The 15,512-nt window shown below is 36.2% G+C and overlaps 1 pseudogene; it reads right to left on the bottom strand.

The window, feature by feature from the left end:
• Positions 1–3,728: 3,728 nt before the first annotated feature.
• LOC107027460 lies at positions 3,729–4,855 on the bottom strand (annotated as a pseudogene).
• Between the last annotated feature and the right edge of the window lie 10,657 nt (positions 4,856–15,512).

The following is a 15,512-nucleotide window of genomic DNA, read 5'->3' on the forward strand; positions in this document are numbered from 1 at the left end:
CTCTGGTATGTACCATCCTTTTTTAATGAATGGATTTTTTAGTTAGGGTCAAACATAAGCACTAGTGAACCTGGTGGATCTCAAAATCCAAATATTTTAAAAATCACCAAGGACCCTCTTTGACAATAATTATCATTCAATCCAAAACCACACTAATAACGAAAAACTTAGTCTTTAAGTCACTCATGCTTTAATTCAGGGGGAACCTTGCTTTACCTCTCACTTGTGAACCAGGTTAACAAACTCCAAATTAGTATTCCATCCACTCCAAGTGTATAACCAGCCTATCTTAGAGGGGAAGAATTCTCATAGGAATAAACTATTATCAGTGCTTGCCTTCATTATTGATAAGTACATCTCTATTGCACCAAAATGTGGTGAATCTCTTACTTTATTGATGATAATTCTTCAAAATGTCGTCAAGAAAAATGCTATTTAGAAAAAAAGGCCATCGAGTAGTGAAAATGCTATGGAGAAGAACTAAAAAAATGAAAAAGTTCAAAAAAAAAGGAGAGCTCCAAAGCTCATTTGTTATTGGTCCTAATGCTTGAGAATACTCACCTGGTCTTCTTCAACATGATTATGCTTAATTGATGATGGACCTCATGTTTCTCTTGATGAAATTTCACATTCTAAGAAAACTTATCAGAACGAAGGAGCTGGTGCACAATGGACACACTGAAAAAAATTATTGATGGTAGTAAATATTCTTTTCCTCCTCACTTTCGTAATCTTCGTCCCAATCTCAATATTATTAGACTCTTTGATGTGCTTATGTTTGTATCATATTTATGATATCATATGCTTTTGATTTAGGGCTCTAAGTGCTTAAACTGGTACATATTTGTTATTATGTTTCTCATTGAGAATGTTATTCGAGTTCTTTGTTTATTGGTTTTCAATGATGCCAAAAGGGGGAAGTTTTTGATGTGGGTTAGGGACATATTATGCATAATTTGTTATCATCAAAAATGGGGAAATTGCTGGGGAATGAGAGAACATGATGTTTGTAGTTTTGATGATTGACAAAGAGTCTTGATGTTTTGTAGTTCTTGATGTGTGATAAAACATTGTTTATCATCATCAAAAAGGGGGGAAATGTTGGGAATTAGGAGAACATATAAAGTAGTTATGATAATTGATAAAGTGAAGGCATGATTCACTAAATGTTGTCGTATGTGTATTCTATCAGGTGAACCAGGTTTAGACGTGACTACAAACGACCTGTTCAATTATGGGGGATTGCGGCAACGAAGAAAATGGAATAATAAAGAAGAAAAAGAAGGATTCAAATATGGAAAGAAATAAAAAAGTAGCAATTCAAGTCAAACAAGAAAAGAAATAAAGCAGTTACAATTCAAGTAAAATTAGGAAAGAAGTAAACACAGACAAGTTCAAGATGGAAAAGGATTTGTAATCCGTTTTCTTGTAGAAGTTGATGAAGGAGAATCATACTCTATAAACAGTTCATGAAGTTGAAGGAAAAAAGTGTCTTTTTAATAACAAATCTAGAGAATTTTTCCAGCAAAGCCAGAACGATATTTATTGCATACTTACGAAATTAAATCTTGATAGCACTAGTTATTAGAGAAAAATGCAGAGCTTCGCCACAACAACGTACGGACCAGGTTCACGAGTTTTTTCCACTTTAAACTATTGAATCTTTAAGTTTGATCAATTGAAGTCCAGGGTTATTAGTCTTTGTTTATTTTTTTTAGGTTTATTATTGATTTGTAATAATTCATAGATTGTGTAACAAAAAGTGGGTTTGACTTCTTGGGGGTAGAGTCTTGAGAGAATTGTAACAAGAAGTGGGTTTGACTTCTTGGTGTAAAATTGAGAGAGAGGTTGTGAGAATTGTAAACAAGAAGTGGGTTTAACTTCTTGGGTGGTTAGAGTTAAGAAAAGTTGAGAGTTTTGTAAACAAGAAGTGAGTTTTACTTCTTGGTGAGTGGAGTTTGCTTCAACCAAAAGTTGCAGACACTTCTGCCTTTTCTTTGCATCCATCAGACCACGCAGGTTTGATTTTTGTTACCAATCCTCTTAGTGAAAATGGAGAAAACTATTTCACTTGGAAACAAAATTTTTTGAAAATGGAGAAAACTATTTCAAGGGGGTAATAGGACCTTAGTATAGTATACGTGTGTCTCTGAGATTTCGGACATAGGTTGAGCGGGTACTTGGTCATTATCCCTTATTTTTATTGTAAGTGAGAAGATCTTAACTTTAAAATAGAATTATGATTCTACCTTTTACTAATTTAAATATCATTAAAGAAATACTTGATAAAATATTACTTAAATAATACTTATATGGTATCAATGCATTATGTTTCTAAGTAGGATTAATTAAAGAAATGTTGAATTTGTTTTTTTATTCTAAAATAGAGTTCGGTTGATGAAGTGTTTCGTAACAACAAAAGAGAGTAAATTATATCTCAAATATCCTGTAACATTAAAGAACAAAAATGTCCTTTGAATTACCATACATCTTAATATGGCACATATTTAGATTTTAGTAAGAAACTTTACATATTCCCAACTTTAACCAATCTAATTCTGATAGACGTTATGTATATCATGAATTTTTAAATGACTTTTACAATTCCAAACTTGTAATTATAAATACCAAAAAATTATCTTCAAACTCACTTTATATTAATGCATACACTTAGTTATTCCGATGTATAATTGTTGATGAATAATTATTGGTGGATGTAATTACATTGACACATTGTTCAACACAATTACTTTTTGTTGATGCATACGCTTTGTTATTCTAATGTATAATTATTGATGGATAATTGTTGATGAATGTAATTGTTCATCACCTATGCAATAAAAAAGAGATAGATCTGTTTATGCTTTTGTTAGTTATTGAGGAAGTTCCTCTATTCTTATAAACTAGAACTATTTCTCTCTTTAATTTTTGTTATTAAAAGTTTTAGAATTCATTAGCTATTTTATTGTTTTTAGTCTACTCTATTTCATTTTATTTTCGAATTTATTAGCTAATTTGGTGTTACTCTCTCTTTTGATTGCTTAATTTTATGAATAACTATTTATAAATATTGTAACTGTAATTAAATAATTAACGAATATTTATACTAAGTAGCGTTCAATACAAATATATTTTGTATTATAAAATTCAATTTTTTAAGTATGCATAAATTTTGTAGTAATTACAACAGACAAACGTGCAATGCACGTTTTCAAAATCTAGTAAGTTATAAATGTCAAGTATTAGGGGACCAAAGTTATCCATAAGAGAAGAAAACTGAAGCATGTGTAGAGGATATTTGATAGCTTAGGACCTCCCTTGCCATTGTAACATAATCCGGATACGTATGATTCCTTTGAACTGCGGCAACAACGTCAAACTTTTCTAGCACAATTGCATGCTTGAGCAAATATTTTATCAATGGCAGAACACATCCATTAAAATTAAGGATCTTGATGGTGTTTAGATATGGAAATAAGACATTAAAATTATGTGGCTCAAGCCTCCTCGTCTCTTCGTCCCAATATGTGTACCATGACAGCAAGTAATGTAGGAAAGAATCCACTATATTAACCAAGAATAAAGTAAAAAGATGATGACTTTTCAATACAAGTACCTATTATTGAAAGATTAATGATGAATAGTTGTTTAACAAGCATAAAGGTCTAAAAGAAACTTACTCCCAATTCAACGTCGTACCAATCAATGACCAATGTCTCAAGACCCAGTTAGCTCTGTAGAAAGCAGCAAATTCTAGGAAAGTCTAACTGATTAAATTCCACACCAAGTTCTAAGAATTTCCGGCTTGATGGTGGAAACTCCCACCCTTTCAACTCTAAGATGGACAAGCACTTACAACGGAAATAGACAAACCAAAATATGTTAAAACAAGGAAACATGATCGTATAGTAAATAAAGAGTCCCTAAAAAGAATCTGAATTTCAGACAATGAAGAGTATGAGTATACCTCGATGCACCAGGATCCCAACGTAAGATTCTCGACATGGGCAACACTGTGAAGAAGCTCCTTAAAAAGTCTAGTTTCCTTCTCCAAGTACTGTTCTTTCCCCAAATCAAAATCAAAATCTAAACAAAGCATCGCAGTAACAAGTGATGCCACATTTATGATGCGTATCTCACTGCACCATTCCACGATTTCCAATATTTTAATGTAGGGGGCTAATAATTCGAGCCCTAGATCATGGTTCTCATTTTTATACTCACATATAATCAATTCTCTTAACTTCACAAAGCTTATTTCCAAACAATGTATGCCCGAAAACTCATCCAATTCTAAGTACTCCAAGTTAGTGTAACAAGATAATACCTTTTCCACGACAACATCTATGAATTCCATGTTAAATGTTGAAAGAGAAACGAGACTACTCCAGTTAAAATAGCCAAGAGGGTTCAATTGGCAGTGAACTAAAACTAAACTCTTCAAACGATGCGTTTTTATATGCAAATTGAGGAAACTCATACCTTTGGTTATCTGTAATAAATTTAAGTCCAAATTTTCGACATTAGCAAGTTTAGCAAAATGTACCCACAAATCGACATCTTTAGAAAATCGTTGCACATACTTAAGGCCCCGCACGTTGAGTTTTTGAAGTTTCTCGCAAGACCTCTAATGATAATGTTCTATGTGGATAGAAACTAGATAATCAATAGTGTCATTTTCATTGTCACTATCCGGAAAGTTGAAATTGAGTTATATTGAAACAGATTTCCAAAGAAACCGCCATCATTCAGATAATACGCTGGTTCTCACAACTTATTTAATGTTTGGCAACATAGATAGGATGTGAAGTAGGATTGAATCGGGCAAATTGCTGAGTTGGTCTCCTCCCGCCATGATTTTCCTTTGCATTTACATGGATCACTAAACGTTAATCGACTTATGACATATAAATTATTAACCTCTATACCATGTTCTAATATGCAAAGAAACAATCTACGTAAATTACCTAAACAAAGATAATAATTAAAGACCAATTTCATTAAAATAAACAATAATAAAGAATTTTTAAATCGCCGTGTTCTTTCCTATAAATTTCATCACTTAACTTAGTAGATTCTACTTTTTCTAGAAAAAGGGAACTATAGTAAAACATATGTTGGGTTTCAAAAGGTGTGAATGGAAAATGAAGAGTTGCAACTTTTATGAAGTGTTGTGACTTTGATGAAAGATTGCGATTTTTATGAAAAGTTATGTCTTTTATGAAAAGTTGCGACTTTTATGAAAAGTTCTGACTTTTATGGATAGTTGTGACTTTTATGAAAGGTGACGATCTTTCTGAAAGATTATGACTTTTCCAAAGGTTTGTGACCTTTCCGGTAAGGCACAGTAAGAATCTTTTCGCACTACCCTTTGTTTTCTATAAATTGAAGGATTTCCTATCATTTAAAAAATAGAATTTATGGACTTCTTCTTCTACTTCTAGATCTAGTATTCTAAGTGTACTTTACTGCCGTTCAGTGGCTCACTGACACCAGCATTTTGTGTATTAATACACTGGTGATTGAGATCATTCTACCCTGGAAGGACATATCCAAATCAAACTTCGTATACTAGAGGGGAATAATTTCCTTAAGGGGATACTGTGCATTCAGTAGGCTTGATATTCTTTTTGTTTTGCCAGATTCTCGTATGTCTTACGAGTTTTAGATTTGTGAATCAATTTAATTTCTTCTATTCTTTTGTTCTTCTCTGGTTCATTAAACTTTGGTAACTTTATGTTTTTGCAAAGTTTGTTGGAATCAGTATTTCGTATATTTTTTCTGATCTCTTTTTGATTCTAGTTTCACTACTACTTTTAATTTTCTAGTTGTGAAAATGTTCTTAAACTTTGTTGTGTTACAAAGTTCTTCAATGTTTTGTTCTAAGTATGTTAGGAATAAAAGATGAATAACAATCTTAAGGAAATTATTGTACTGTTAGTATTTCTTGTATTCTACAGATTGAGAGAATTTTATCATGGAAAAAGAAAATAAATGCATTAATTTTCAATAATTTGTTGCTTTGTTTAGCGAGGTCGAAGTGAGAAGTACCTGAAAAAATTGGTGGTATTCCGATTAAAGATTACACCCGGTAACCTTCTTATTGTTTATCTAAGGAGGAATATAGTTTCTAAAGGTTAACAATTTTGATATTTATCATGTGTGTATTCGGAAAAAGTTCTGCAAATTATATTTTTCTTTAAATGAATTTTTTTGGCAAATAGTGTTGCCTTTAAAAATGACTAGTTTGCAGAATGAGGTATGCATATTTTTGTTTGATAAATAGTATGTTAAAATGTTATAGTTGAAAGACTTTTTGAAAAGAAAAAAACATTTCTATGTGATGGTCTAAGAATATGAGTTATTCTTTTTGGAGAAAAAAATATTTTTGTATCCATGTGAAATATTAGTTTCTACTCTGGATAAATTGGACTATGCAATTTGGTTTGAAGAATATGAAAACTTCACATAATAAGTCAATGTTGTACTTTTTATTTTCTATAAACTTCAATGTTATATACAAATAAATTGTACAATTTTTTTGTCCTTATTGTTAGTATTTAGAATACTAAGTGGTATGTCTATTTGTGATAGAGGAAAAATATCAGTGACTTAGAGTTTGTGATTTTGTGCCTCTATGGAACAAATACTGACATTGTGTAAACATTGTCAAAGAGAATTGCAGTACTATAATTCTTTCGTAGAATAATGTTTCCAAAAGAAGTTTCATATTAGAATATGTGGAAAAACTATTTTCAAATACTTAAAAATATTTTTGAGATCACATTTAAAATGTGGGGGTTCATTGCTTATGATTAGACTTGGTGTATAATTTAACTTTGGAGCAAAAGATATGAAATTCAATGATACTTTTGTATTATGTTAGACCCACAAAATTCTTGGAGTATATTTGGTATTGTGGTTGTTGAGTTTCTCTATTAGTAGTATATGGTATGACTAGTATGAAACTACCAAATTATATGTATACTTGTTCAAAATGATTGTGTTCTTTTATGAAAAAACATCACTTGAAGTGATGTGATTTTTCATCAAAAATATTTGCATAAACATGAATATTGGTGAATAATCATAAAATGATCCAAAACAAATCGAATAAATAGGTACTTAAGGTGATTTAATTATTAATTAAAATTTTTAAATTTTAAGGGCATAATGGTCCTTTCACGTATTAATTAAAATAAATCATATTTGCATTAGTTTAGTTTAAATCCTATTTTCCTAAGTCTTGAATTTAGTCTCCTAATCCTAATAACACACTCTCTCTCTCACGCTCTCCATATCTCTCTCTCACGTTGGTTTCTGCAAAAAATAATTTCAATAACTGAAAATACATCAAGAGTTATTCACACTTGAAGAACTCACAAGAATTTTCAAGTAGAAGACAAAGTAATCAAAACGTCAAGGCTAAGAGAGGTGCGTCGAGTGAGGTGTACGTTGAAGTAAATTGGGCATGGGTTAGAGGAGTTTCTGGGCAGCAGCATCAGCGTTTGAACATCGATTAAGGTATGGGTTTCTTCTCTCTTGGTCCCTTTCCCAAGAGACCCCTTAAGGTTCAATATATTCATTCCGAAAACTAGGGTTATTCCCCGTTGTATGTCCCTGTCACTAGCTCCCATCGAATTATAGGTTGAGTATTTTTGCTGGTACAAAGTAAGGATGAAATTCATTTTCGTGATGTTAATGTTTACGTATGCATGTTCAGAAATATGTGAATATTGAATATGTTGTCCGAAATCATGTTAAAAAGTGAGGTGTGGCAGTGAACTTAGTCACTGTTGGAGGTGTGAAATGGTATTTTTAAATCTTGTATTTTATGTGCAAAAGTTGTACTCAACGTGATGTTCATTGTAATGAATCGTGGCTGATTGAATAACAATCTTTTATCCAAACAAACCTATGAAAGATGCGCCTAAAAATGTGTTGAAGTGGTCTACGAATTTCCTTAGGAGTTCAAGTGAAAACTTTGATAAAAATGAATTGAAAAATGACTAAAATTTCCAGCAACAATGCAATGTTAATTTAGACTAAAGTTTAATAAAGGAATATGGCAATTTAATAAAATTTTAAAGGGGTGAGGCCCCCAGGATTCGAACGTGTGACCTCACCCGTGTAGCTGCTATGATTGGCGAAAAAAAATGAAAAAAAGGGGGGCTAGGGGATTCGTAATCGGGTTGCTGGAAGAGAAAGGAGGAAAAAAATTAATTAAAAAAAAAGAGGCGTGGGATTCGAGCCCACGACCTCCAGCTACGCACGAAGAAGGGAAAATAAATGAAGAAAAGAAATCGCAAGGCGTGGGGATCAATCTCATAACCTCAAGGCGGAAGGCGAAATTTTAAAAAAACATATATAAAAGAGGGCGAGGCTGTGGGGGATCGATCCCACAACCCCTTTGTCAGTAGCGAACTAGGGGCACAGGAGGAGGATGAAAAAAAATAAAATAAAATTTAATTTAAAAAAGGGGAGGCGTGGGATTCGAACCCACAACCTCCAGCTATGCACGAAGAAGGTAAAATAAATGTAGAAAAGGAATCGCGAGGCGTGGGGATCGATTCCACGACCTCAAGGCGGAAGGGTAGGCGAAATATTAAAAAAAAATATAAAAGAGGGCTAGGCTGTGGGGGATCGATCCCACAACCTCTTGGTCAGTAGCGAGCATAGGAGGAGGATGAAAAAAATTAAAAAAAAAACTATGGGGTCGTGGGGAATCGATCCCACGCCCCTCCGTAAGTTGTACAACTACTCTAGAAGAAAGGAGAAAAATGAAATTTAAAGAATTGTGAGGCGTGGGAATTGAACCCACGACCTCAGGAAGGCTGCGAAATTGGAGAAAAAGGAAGAGAGCTTGTGGGGGTTTGATCCCACAACCTCATGGTATATGCAAATTTGACAAGAAAAATGTAATAAATAAATAGATAAGTAAATAAATAAATAAAAAATAAATGAAAATTATCCTTTCATGAAAATGTTGAGATTAAATTTAGAATTCTAATTAAAATAGAAAATTTATTCTTTGTTGTAAATGTTGAGATTTAATTTAGAATTCTAATTTGAATAGAAAATTAATCCTTACATGTAAATGTTGACATTTAATTTAGCATTCTAATGTTATGAATATTAGATATAAAATGAATGAAAAATATAAATGATATCCAAGTGATTCAAGATTTGGGTTCCCGTGCCCAAACCTCCGTATTGGTACATAAGTCATACATGAGTAAAATATTCAAGAATAATTCCATCTACTTAGATCAAAAATCAAGATCTTGACATGTATACAAGATACATAAGTCTTGTAATACATAATCTTAGGAAAGTAAGAATCACTTAGCGAACTATGAATAAAGCCCTATGACTTGTTTATATAAGTCTAACATACGTTCAAAAATTAAGTGAACCTAAGGTGTACGTAATCAAATGATGAACCTTAGGAGGGTTAAGTACGAGTGTAAGATACACTAAATGGCCAAGTGTATTGGCATATGATGAGATGAACTATGAAATGAAGAAATGAACATTCACGTATTAAGAGGTGAGTAACTATAAAAAAAAGGTGCTAATAATGTAGAATGTGGTAACAATCATGATGTAAGGCTAATGTATATGATGAGAGCAATCTCAAATGGGCCTAAGTAAATATTACCAATAGGTACAGACCAATGAGGGTGTAGGATAATGAAGAGACCAGTCTCTATGAACACTCTAATAAAAATATTGAGTTTAAAACACTTAATACTAATGATGAGATGAGAAATCATCTAATGAGCTATGTTGTCCTCATACAAGAAGCAAGCTTCCACGATTTATGAGTTGAATGTAATAAAACTTTATACTGAGCACCGATAGTCTAGCTATGAGCGGTGATGCCTTCTTTCGGGAAGGATGAAGGTTCATGTAACTCTCATGAGATGAGACTCTCCGGCTTGCCGGGTATGGGTCTCCATACATCTCCTAGTATTTGAACCTATACTGCCAATATAGGGATCTGGCGGGGTTAAATTCCCATATATGCTAGCATGTTATTGAGTCACTTTGGCCGGTGATTCCACCTCTTTAGGTGTGAGGCAGACAATGGATTTGATGCTCACATGATCTATGTCGGTTAAAGTTAAAGTTCCCAATGAATTAATGAGGCCAGCCTCAAATGAATCATATAAAGAAATAAATGATATCGAAGGTGGTAGGATAGGATAATCAAGAGGTGAGCTAGATTCAGGCAATGACATTAGGTTATTCCTGATCATTGCAAAGCAAACCCGATGAAAGTCTTAAAGTACATCCTAGGTATAGCTGATATTCACACTGGCCTACGAATGAACTGAAATGAGGTACGTATGAATGAATGAAGCTGACTCTATGTTTGCTAAAGAAGGATCCCTAGTTGAGGTCCCATATTTTGAGCCCTTATTTTGGAAAGTCTTAAGGTCAAGTCCATGATAACAAGGTCTCATGGCATATGAATGAATAATATGAAAGAAGCTATGTGTTATATGTTATGTTCTATATGAAGATGTTATGTGTTGTGTGCCATACGATAATTGTAATGATGCATGTCACTCTCATGGCATAACTTTCCCAATCTCAATTTGGCAAGTCCCCCACTGACTTGAATTCCAAAAATCATGTAGTTAGGAAAGAGCTATTCTTTCTCATGCATATCCCTGGTGTGTGCTTGCATATACCCATACTTAGTACAAGTGTGTACTAAATTCCATACAAACATCTACTTTTAGGTGCAGGCACATGTGGACGGTAGAGCTACAGGTTCGTTGTTGCAGCTATCCGGACGTTAGCATTTATCTGGAGTTTGGTAGGTCCTCACGCTTTTGAGGATGCTACTGTTTTACATTCTAGCGTAGTTTTAGAGTTGAGCTAGTGAAGCATGTTCCACTAGCGTTTCTTTCCTGTTTTGGTTCAGACTTTGTATTTTTGCTATTTTGGCCGATATACAATTAATACTTAATGAATTATTTCATTCAGTTGCTTATCTCTTAAATGTTATATGGTTGATGATGAACGATTACGAAATATTAATAATGTTTAGAAAGTATATTTAAAGAATCAAAATTTTTAAATTTTCCGCTAAAATTAACCTATGTAAAGTAAAAATGACGTAAGTAGGCTTGTTTGCGACCTTTGAGAGGTCAACGACACCGATCTCGTCTGGGTTCTAGATTCCAGTCGTGACAAAGTTGGTATCAGAGCACTAGGTTAAATTTCGAGAATAATGAGTTCACATCAACCACATTGAGTAGTTTCTAAGTCATGGTAGTGAAGTGCACCACTATCCTGGATTAGAGACTGCATGATGCGTAGAAAAATTTTTTCTTCTTGTGATCTTATCGTGCTTTTCCTAATTTCTGAATTCTTGGTGTTATGAACTTGTCTAACATCAATCCTTGTCGTTTTCAGAGAATGAACACTTGGAGAACTAAGGGTTTGAGGAAGGGAGGAGCAACAGCTAGAGGTAATCAGAATCCACCCCAGGCTTCAACTGAAGGAGTGGCCATGCCGGTTAACCTAACTGGGTTGACTGATGCTGAGGTGAGGGCATCTCTAGCCCAGATGGCATAGGCAATCACGATGCAGGCTCAGGCTATGACTGCCCAAGCCAACCAATAGGATGTTAAGAGGGAGAACCCAGTGGTTCGCAGCATGGCTGACAGACTGCGAGATTTCACGAGGATGAATTCTCCTATATTCACAGGGGATAAGTCTTCAAAAGATCATCAGGAGTTTATAGACGAGGTGCATAAGATTCTGGTTGCTATGGGGGCCACTGATATTGAGAAGGCTGAGCTGGCTTTCTACCAGCTCAAGGATGTGGCACAAATTTGGTGCAAGATGTGGCAAGATAGTCGTATCTTAGGTGGAGTGCCAGTCACCTGGGAGCTGCTCAAGACAGCATTCCTGGAGAGATTCTTCCCCAGAAAGATGAGGGAGGCCAAGGTTGAGGAGTTCATCAACCTTAAAGAAGGCTCTATGACGGTCACGGGGTATTCCCTGAAGTTTGTGAAGCTATCAAGGTATGTTACTTTTCCTAATATTTAATAGCAAGAATGGGGAGAATACTGAACTTCGTTGAAATCATCCAGGTATGCTACTTCCTTGGTTTCTAACAGCAGGGATGAGATGAGCAGGTTCCTCACAGGAATCAATGAAGACCTGGAGGAGGAGTGTCGGTCTGCGATGCTCCATGATAAAATGGACCTTTCCAGGTTAATGGTGCATGTCCAACAAGTAGAGGACAACCTCAAGAGGAGAGGTGTCCGTGATGTTAGGAGGCCTAGGCCTCAAGATCAGGCAGGTCCCAGCCATGGAGGCCATAGAAACAATTTTGGCGTCCGTGAGCAGCCAAGATTGAAGAATGGTCAACAGAGTTCTTGGAATTCTAACCCTCATAGGAATACAACACCTAGAGGAGGCAAACCCGAACTCAAGAGGGGCAATGGAGGTACGATGCAACGTCCAAAGAAGACCTGTGCTAAGTGTGGCCGAGCTCACAGTGGAGAGTGTAGACAGGGCACTAATGCCTGCTTCGGTTGTGGTAAGAGTGGACACATGGTCAGAGAATGTCCACATAATAGAGGTCAGGCTGGAGGTAATGCTCAACCTAGGCCTATCCCATAGAGTGCAGCAGCAGCCGAGCCTCCCAAGAGGAACAGATTCTATGCCCTGAAGGGCAGGAAAGAGCAGGAGAAGTCCGCTGATATGGTCACAGGTATACTACAAGTATTCTCAACTTTTGTTTATGATTTACTTGACCCAGGGTTTACACTTTCCTTTGTGAATCCTCTGCTTGCCCTTACTTTTGAAATACTACCTGAAGTTCTGCATGATCATATAGTGGTTAGTACGCCTTTAGGAGAAAATGTAAGAACTGATAGGATATACAGAATTGCCAATAGTTGTAAGTGGTAACACTATGTGTGAAAACTCTATTGAGTTACCCATGCATGATTTTGATATTATTCTTGCCATGGACTAGCCTCACAGTTGTTATGCTTGCTTGGACTGTCGTAGTAGAGTGGTGAGGTTTCGCTTCCCTAATGAAGAAGAGTTGGTCTAGGAGGGTTACAATTCAAATCGCCCTAATCCTTTGGTTTCAAATCTTAAGGCCAATAAAATGATGTCCAAGGGGTTATTATATCATATTGTGAGTGTTAAGGATTTTTATTATGACATTCCTTTCATAGATTCAGTGCCCGTAGTGAATGAGATCCTAGATATGTTTCCTGAAGATTTGCCTGGAGTCCCTCCCCTTCGAGAGATTGAATTTGGTATAGACTTAGATCCCGATACTAAAAGAATCTCAATTCCTCCTTATAGAATGGCTCCAGCAGAACTCAAAGAGTTGAAGCTGCAGTTAAAAGATCTCATTGATAAGGGTTTCATTCAGCCGAGCATATCCCCTTGGGCGCTCCAGTGTTGTTTGTAAATAAGAAAGCTGGGACCCTTAGAATGTGTATCGATTATCGGCAGCTCAACAAAGTCACTACAAAGAATAAGTATCCACTTCCCAGAATTGATGATTTGTTCGATCAGCTCCAAGGGTCTAGTTTCTTCTCTAAGATTGGTCTTCGTTCAGGGTATCATCAGCTTAGGGTTGGGGATGGAGATATCCCAAAAACAGCCTTTCTTACCCGTTATGGTCATTATAAGTTCTTGGTTATGTCATTTGGTCTCACGAATGCACCTGCTGCATTTATGGATCTCATGAACAGAGTCTTCCGTGAATACCTTGACTCTTTCGTCGTAGTATTCATTGATGACATTCTCATCTACTCTAAGACCAAGGAAGAGCATGAACCGCAATAGAGACTAACCTTGCAGGTACTTAGACAACATCAGTTGTATGCGAAATCCAGCAAGTGTGAATTTTGGCTGAGATCAGTGACCTTTCCTGGTCCATGTTGTGTCCGATCAAGGTGTAGAAGTGGACCCCAGGAAGACTGAAACTGTTAAGAACTGGCCAAAACCTCTTACTCCCTCTGATATTCGTAGCTTTCTAGGATTGGCTGGTTACTACAGCAGATTTGTGGAGGGCTTTTCTTCCATTGCCTCCCCACTTACAGCTTTGACGAAGAAGAAAGCCAAGTTTTAATGGACGGAGACATGTGACAAGAGTTTCCAGGAACTCAAGGACAGACTCACTTCAGCCCCGGTGCTTACTCTACCTAAGTGTGGTGAGAATTACATGGTTTATTGTGATGCATCTAGCGTTGGTTTGGGTTGTGTTTTCATGCAGGCTGGTAAGGTGATAGCCTATGCATCTAGACAGGGTTCATGAGAAGAATTATCCCACTCATGACCTGGAGTTGGCAGCTATGGTGTTTGCACTGAAGCCGTGGAGGCATTATCTGTATGGAGTACACATGGATGTGTTCACAGACCATAAGAGTCTCCAATACGTGTTCACACAGAGAGAGTTGAATCTACGTTAGCGCAGATGGTTGGAGCTGTTGAAGGATTATTACATGAATGTGCACTACCATCCAGGTAAGGCTAATGTTGTGGCTGATGCTTTGAGCAGGAGTAGAATGGGGAGTACATCCCACGTTGAGAATGAGAAGAAGGAGCTGGTGAAAGAGGTACACATACTGGCCAGACTGGGTGTGCGGTTGGTTAACTCTACTAGTGGGGGTGTTTCAATCCACTCTAGTTCTGAATCATCCCTGATAGTTGAAGTCAAAAAGGGTCTGCATCTTGCTCCTGTGTTGATGAAGCTGAAGGACTCAGTGTTGTTAAAAATGAATGAGTCTTTTGCTTTGGGACATGATGGCATACTTAGATACCAGGACTCAGTGTTCCACCAAAATGTATCATGATCTTAAGCAGATTTATTGGTGGGATGGCATGAAGAAGGATATTGCAGAATATCTGGCTAAGTGTCCTAATTGTCAACAGGTTATGGCAGAGAATCTTATGCCAGGTGGTCTGACTCAGATTATTGAGTTTCCGACTTGGAAGTGGGAGGCCATTAATATGGACTTCGTGGTTGGTCTTCCGAGGATTAAGAGGCAGCATGACTCCATATGCGTTATTGTGGACAGATTGACTACGTCTGCCCACTTTATCCCTGTGAAGTCTACTTACAGAGAGTCGAGGATTATGCGAGACTCTACATTGATGAGATTGTGAGATGGCATGTGATTTCTTTTTCAATCATTTCAGATAGAGGAGCTCAGTTTACTTCACATTTCTGGAGATCTTTCCAGAAAAGCTTGGGCACGCAGGTAAAACTTAGCATGGCCATTCATCCTCAGACAGATGGGCAGGAAGAGCACACCATTCAGACATTGGAGGACATGTTGAGAGCGTGTGTGATTGACTTCAGAGGTAACTGGGATTACCATCTGCATTTGATAGAGTTCTCGTATAATAATAGCTATCACTTCAGCATTGGGATGGCACCGTTTGAGGCATCGTATGGTAGGAGGTGTAGATCTCCAGTTGGGTGGTTCGAGGTTGGACAGTCATCCATTTTGGGTCCA

Source organism: Solanum pennellii, chromosome 8 (genome assembly GCF_001406875.1).
Source record: "Solanum pennellii chromosome 8, SPENNV200".
NCBI lineage: Eukaryota > Viridiplantae > Streptophyta > Magnoliopsida > Solanales > Solanaceae > Solanum > Solanum pennellii.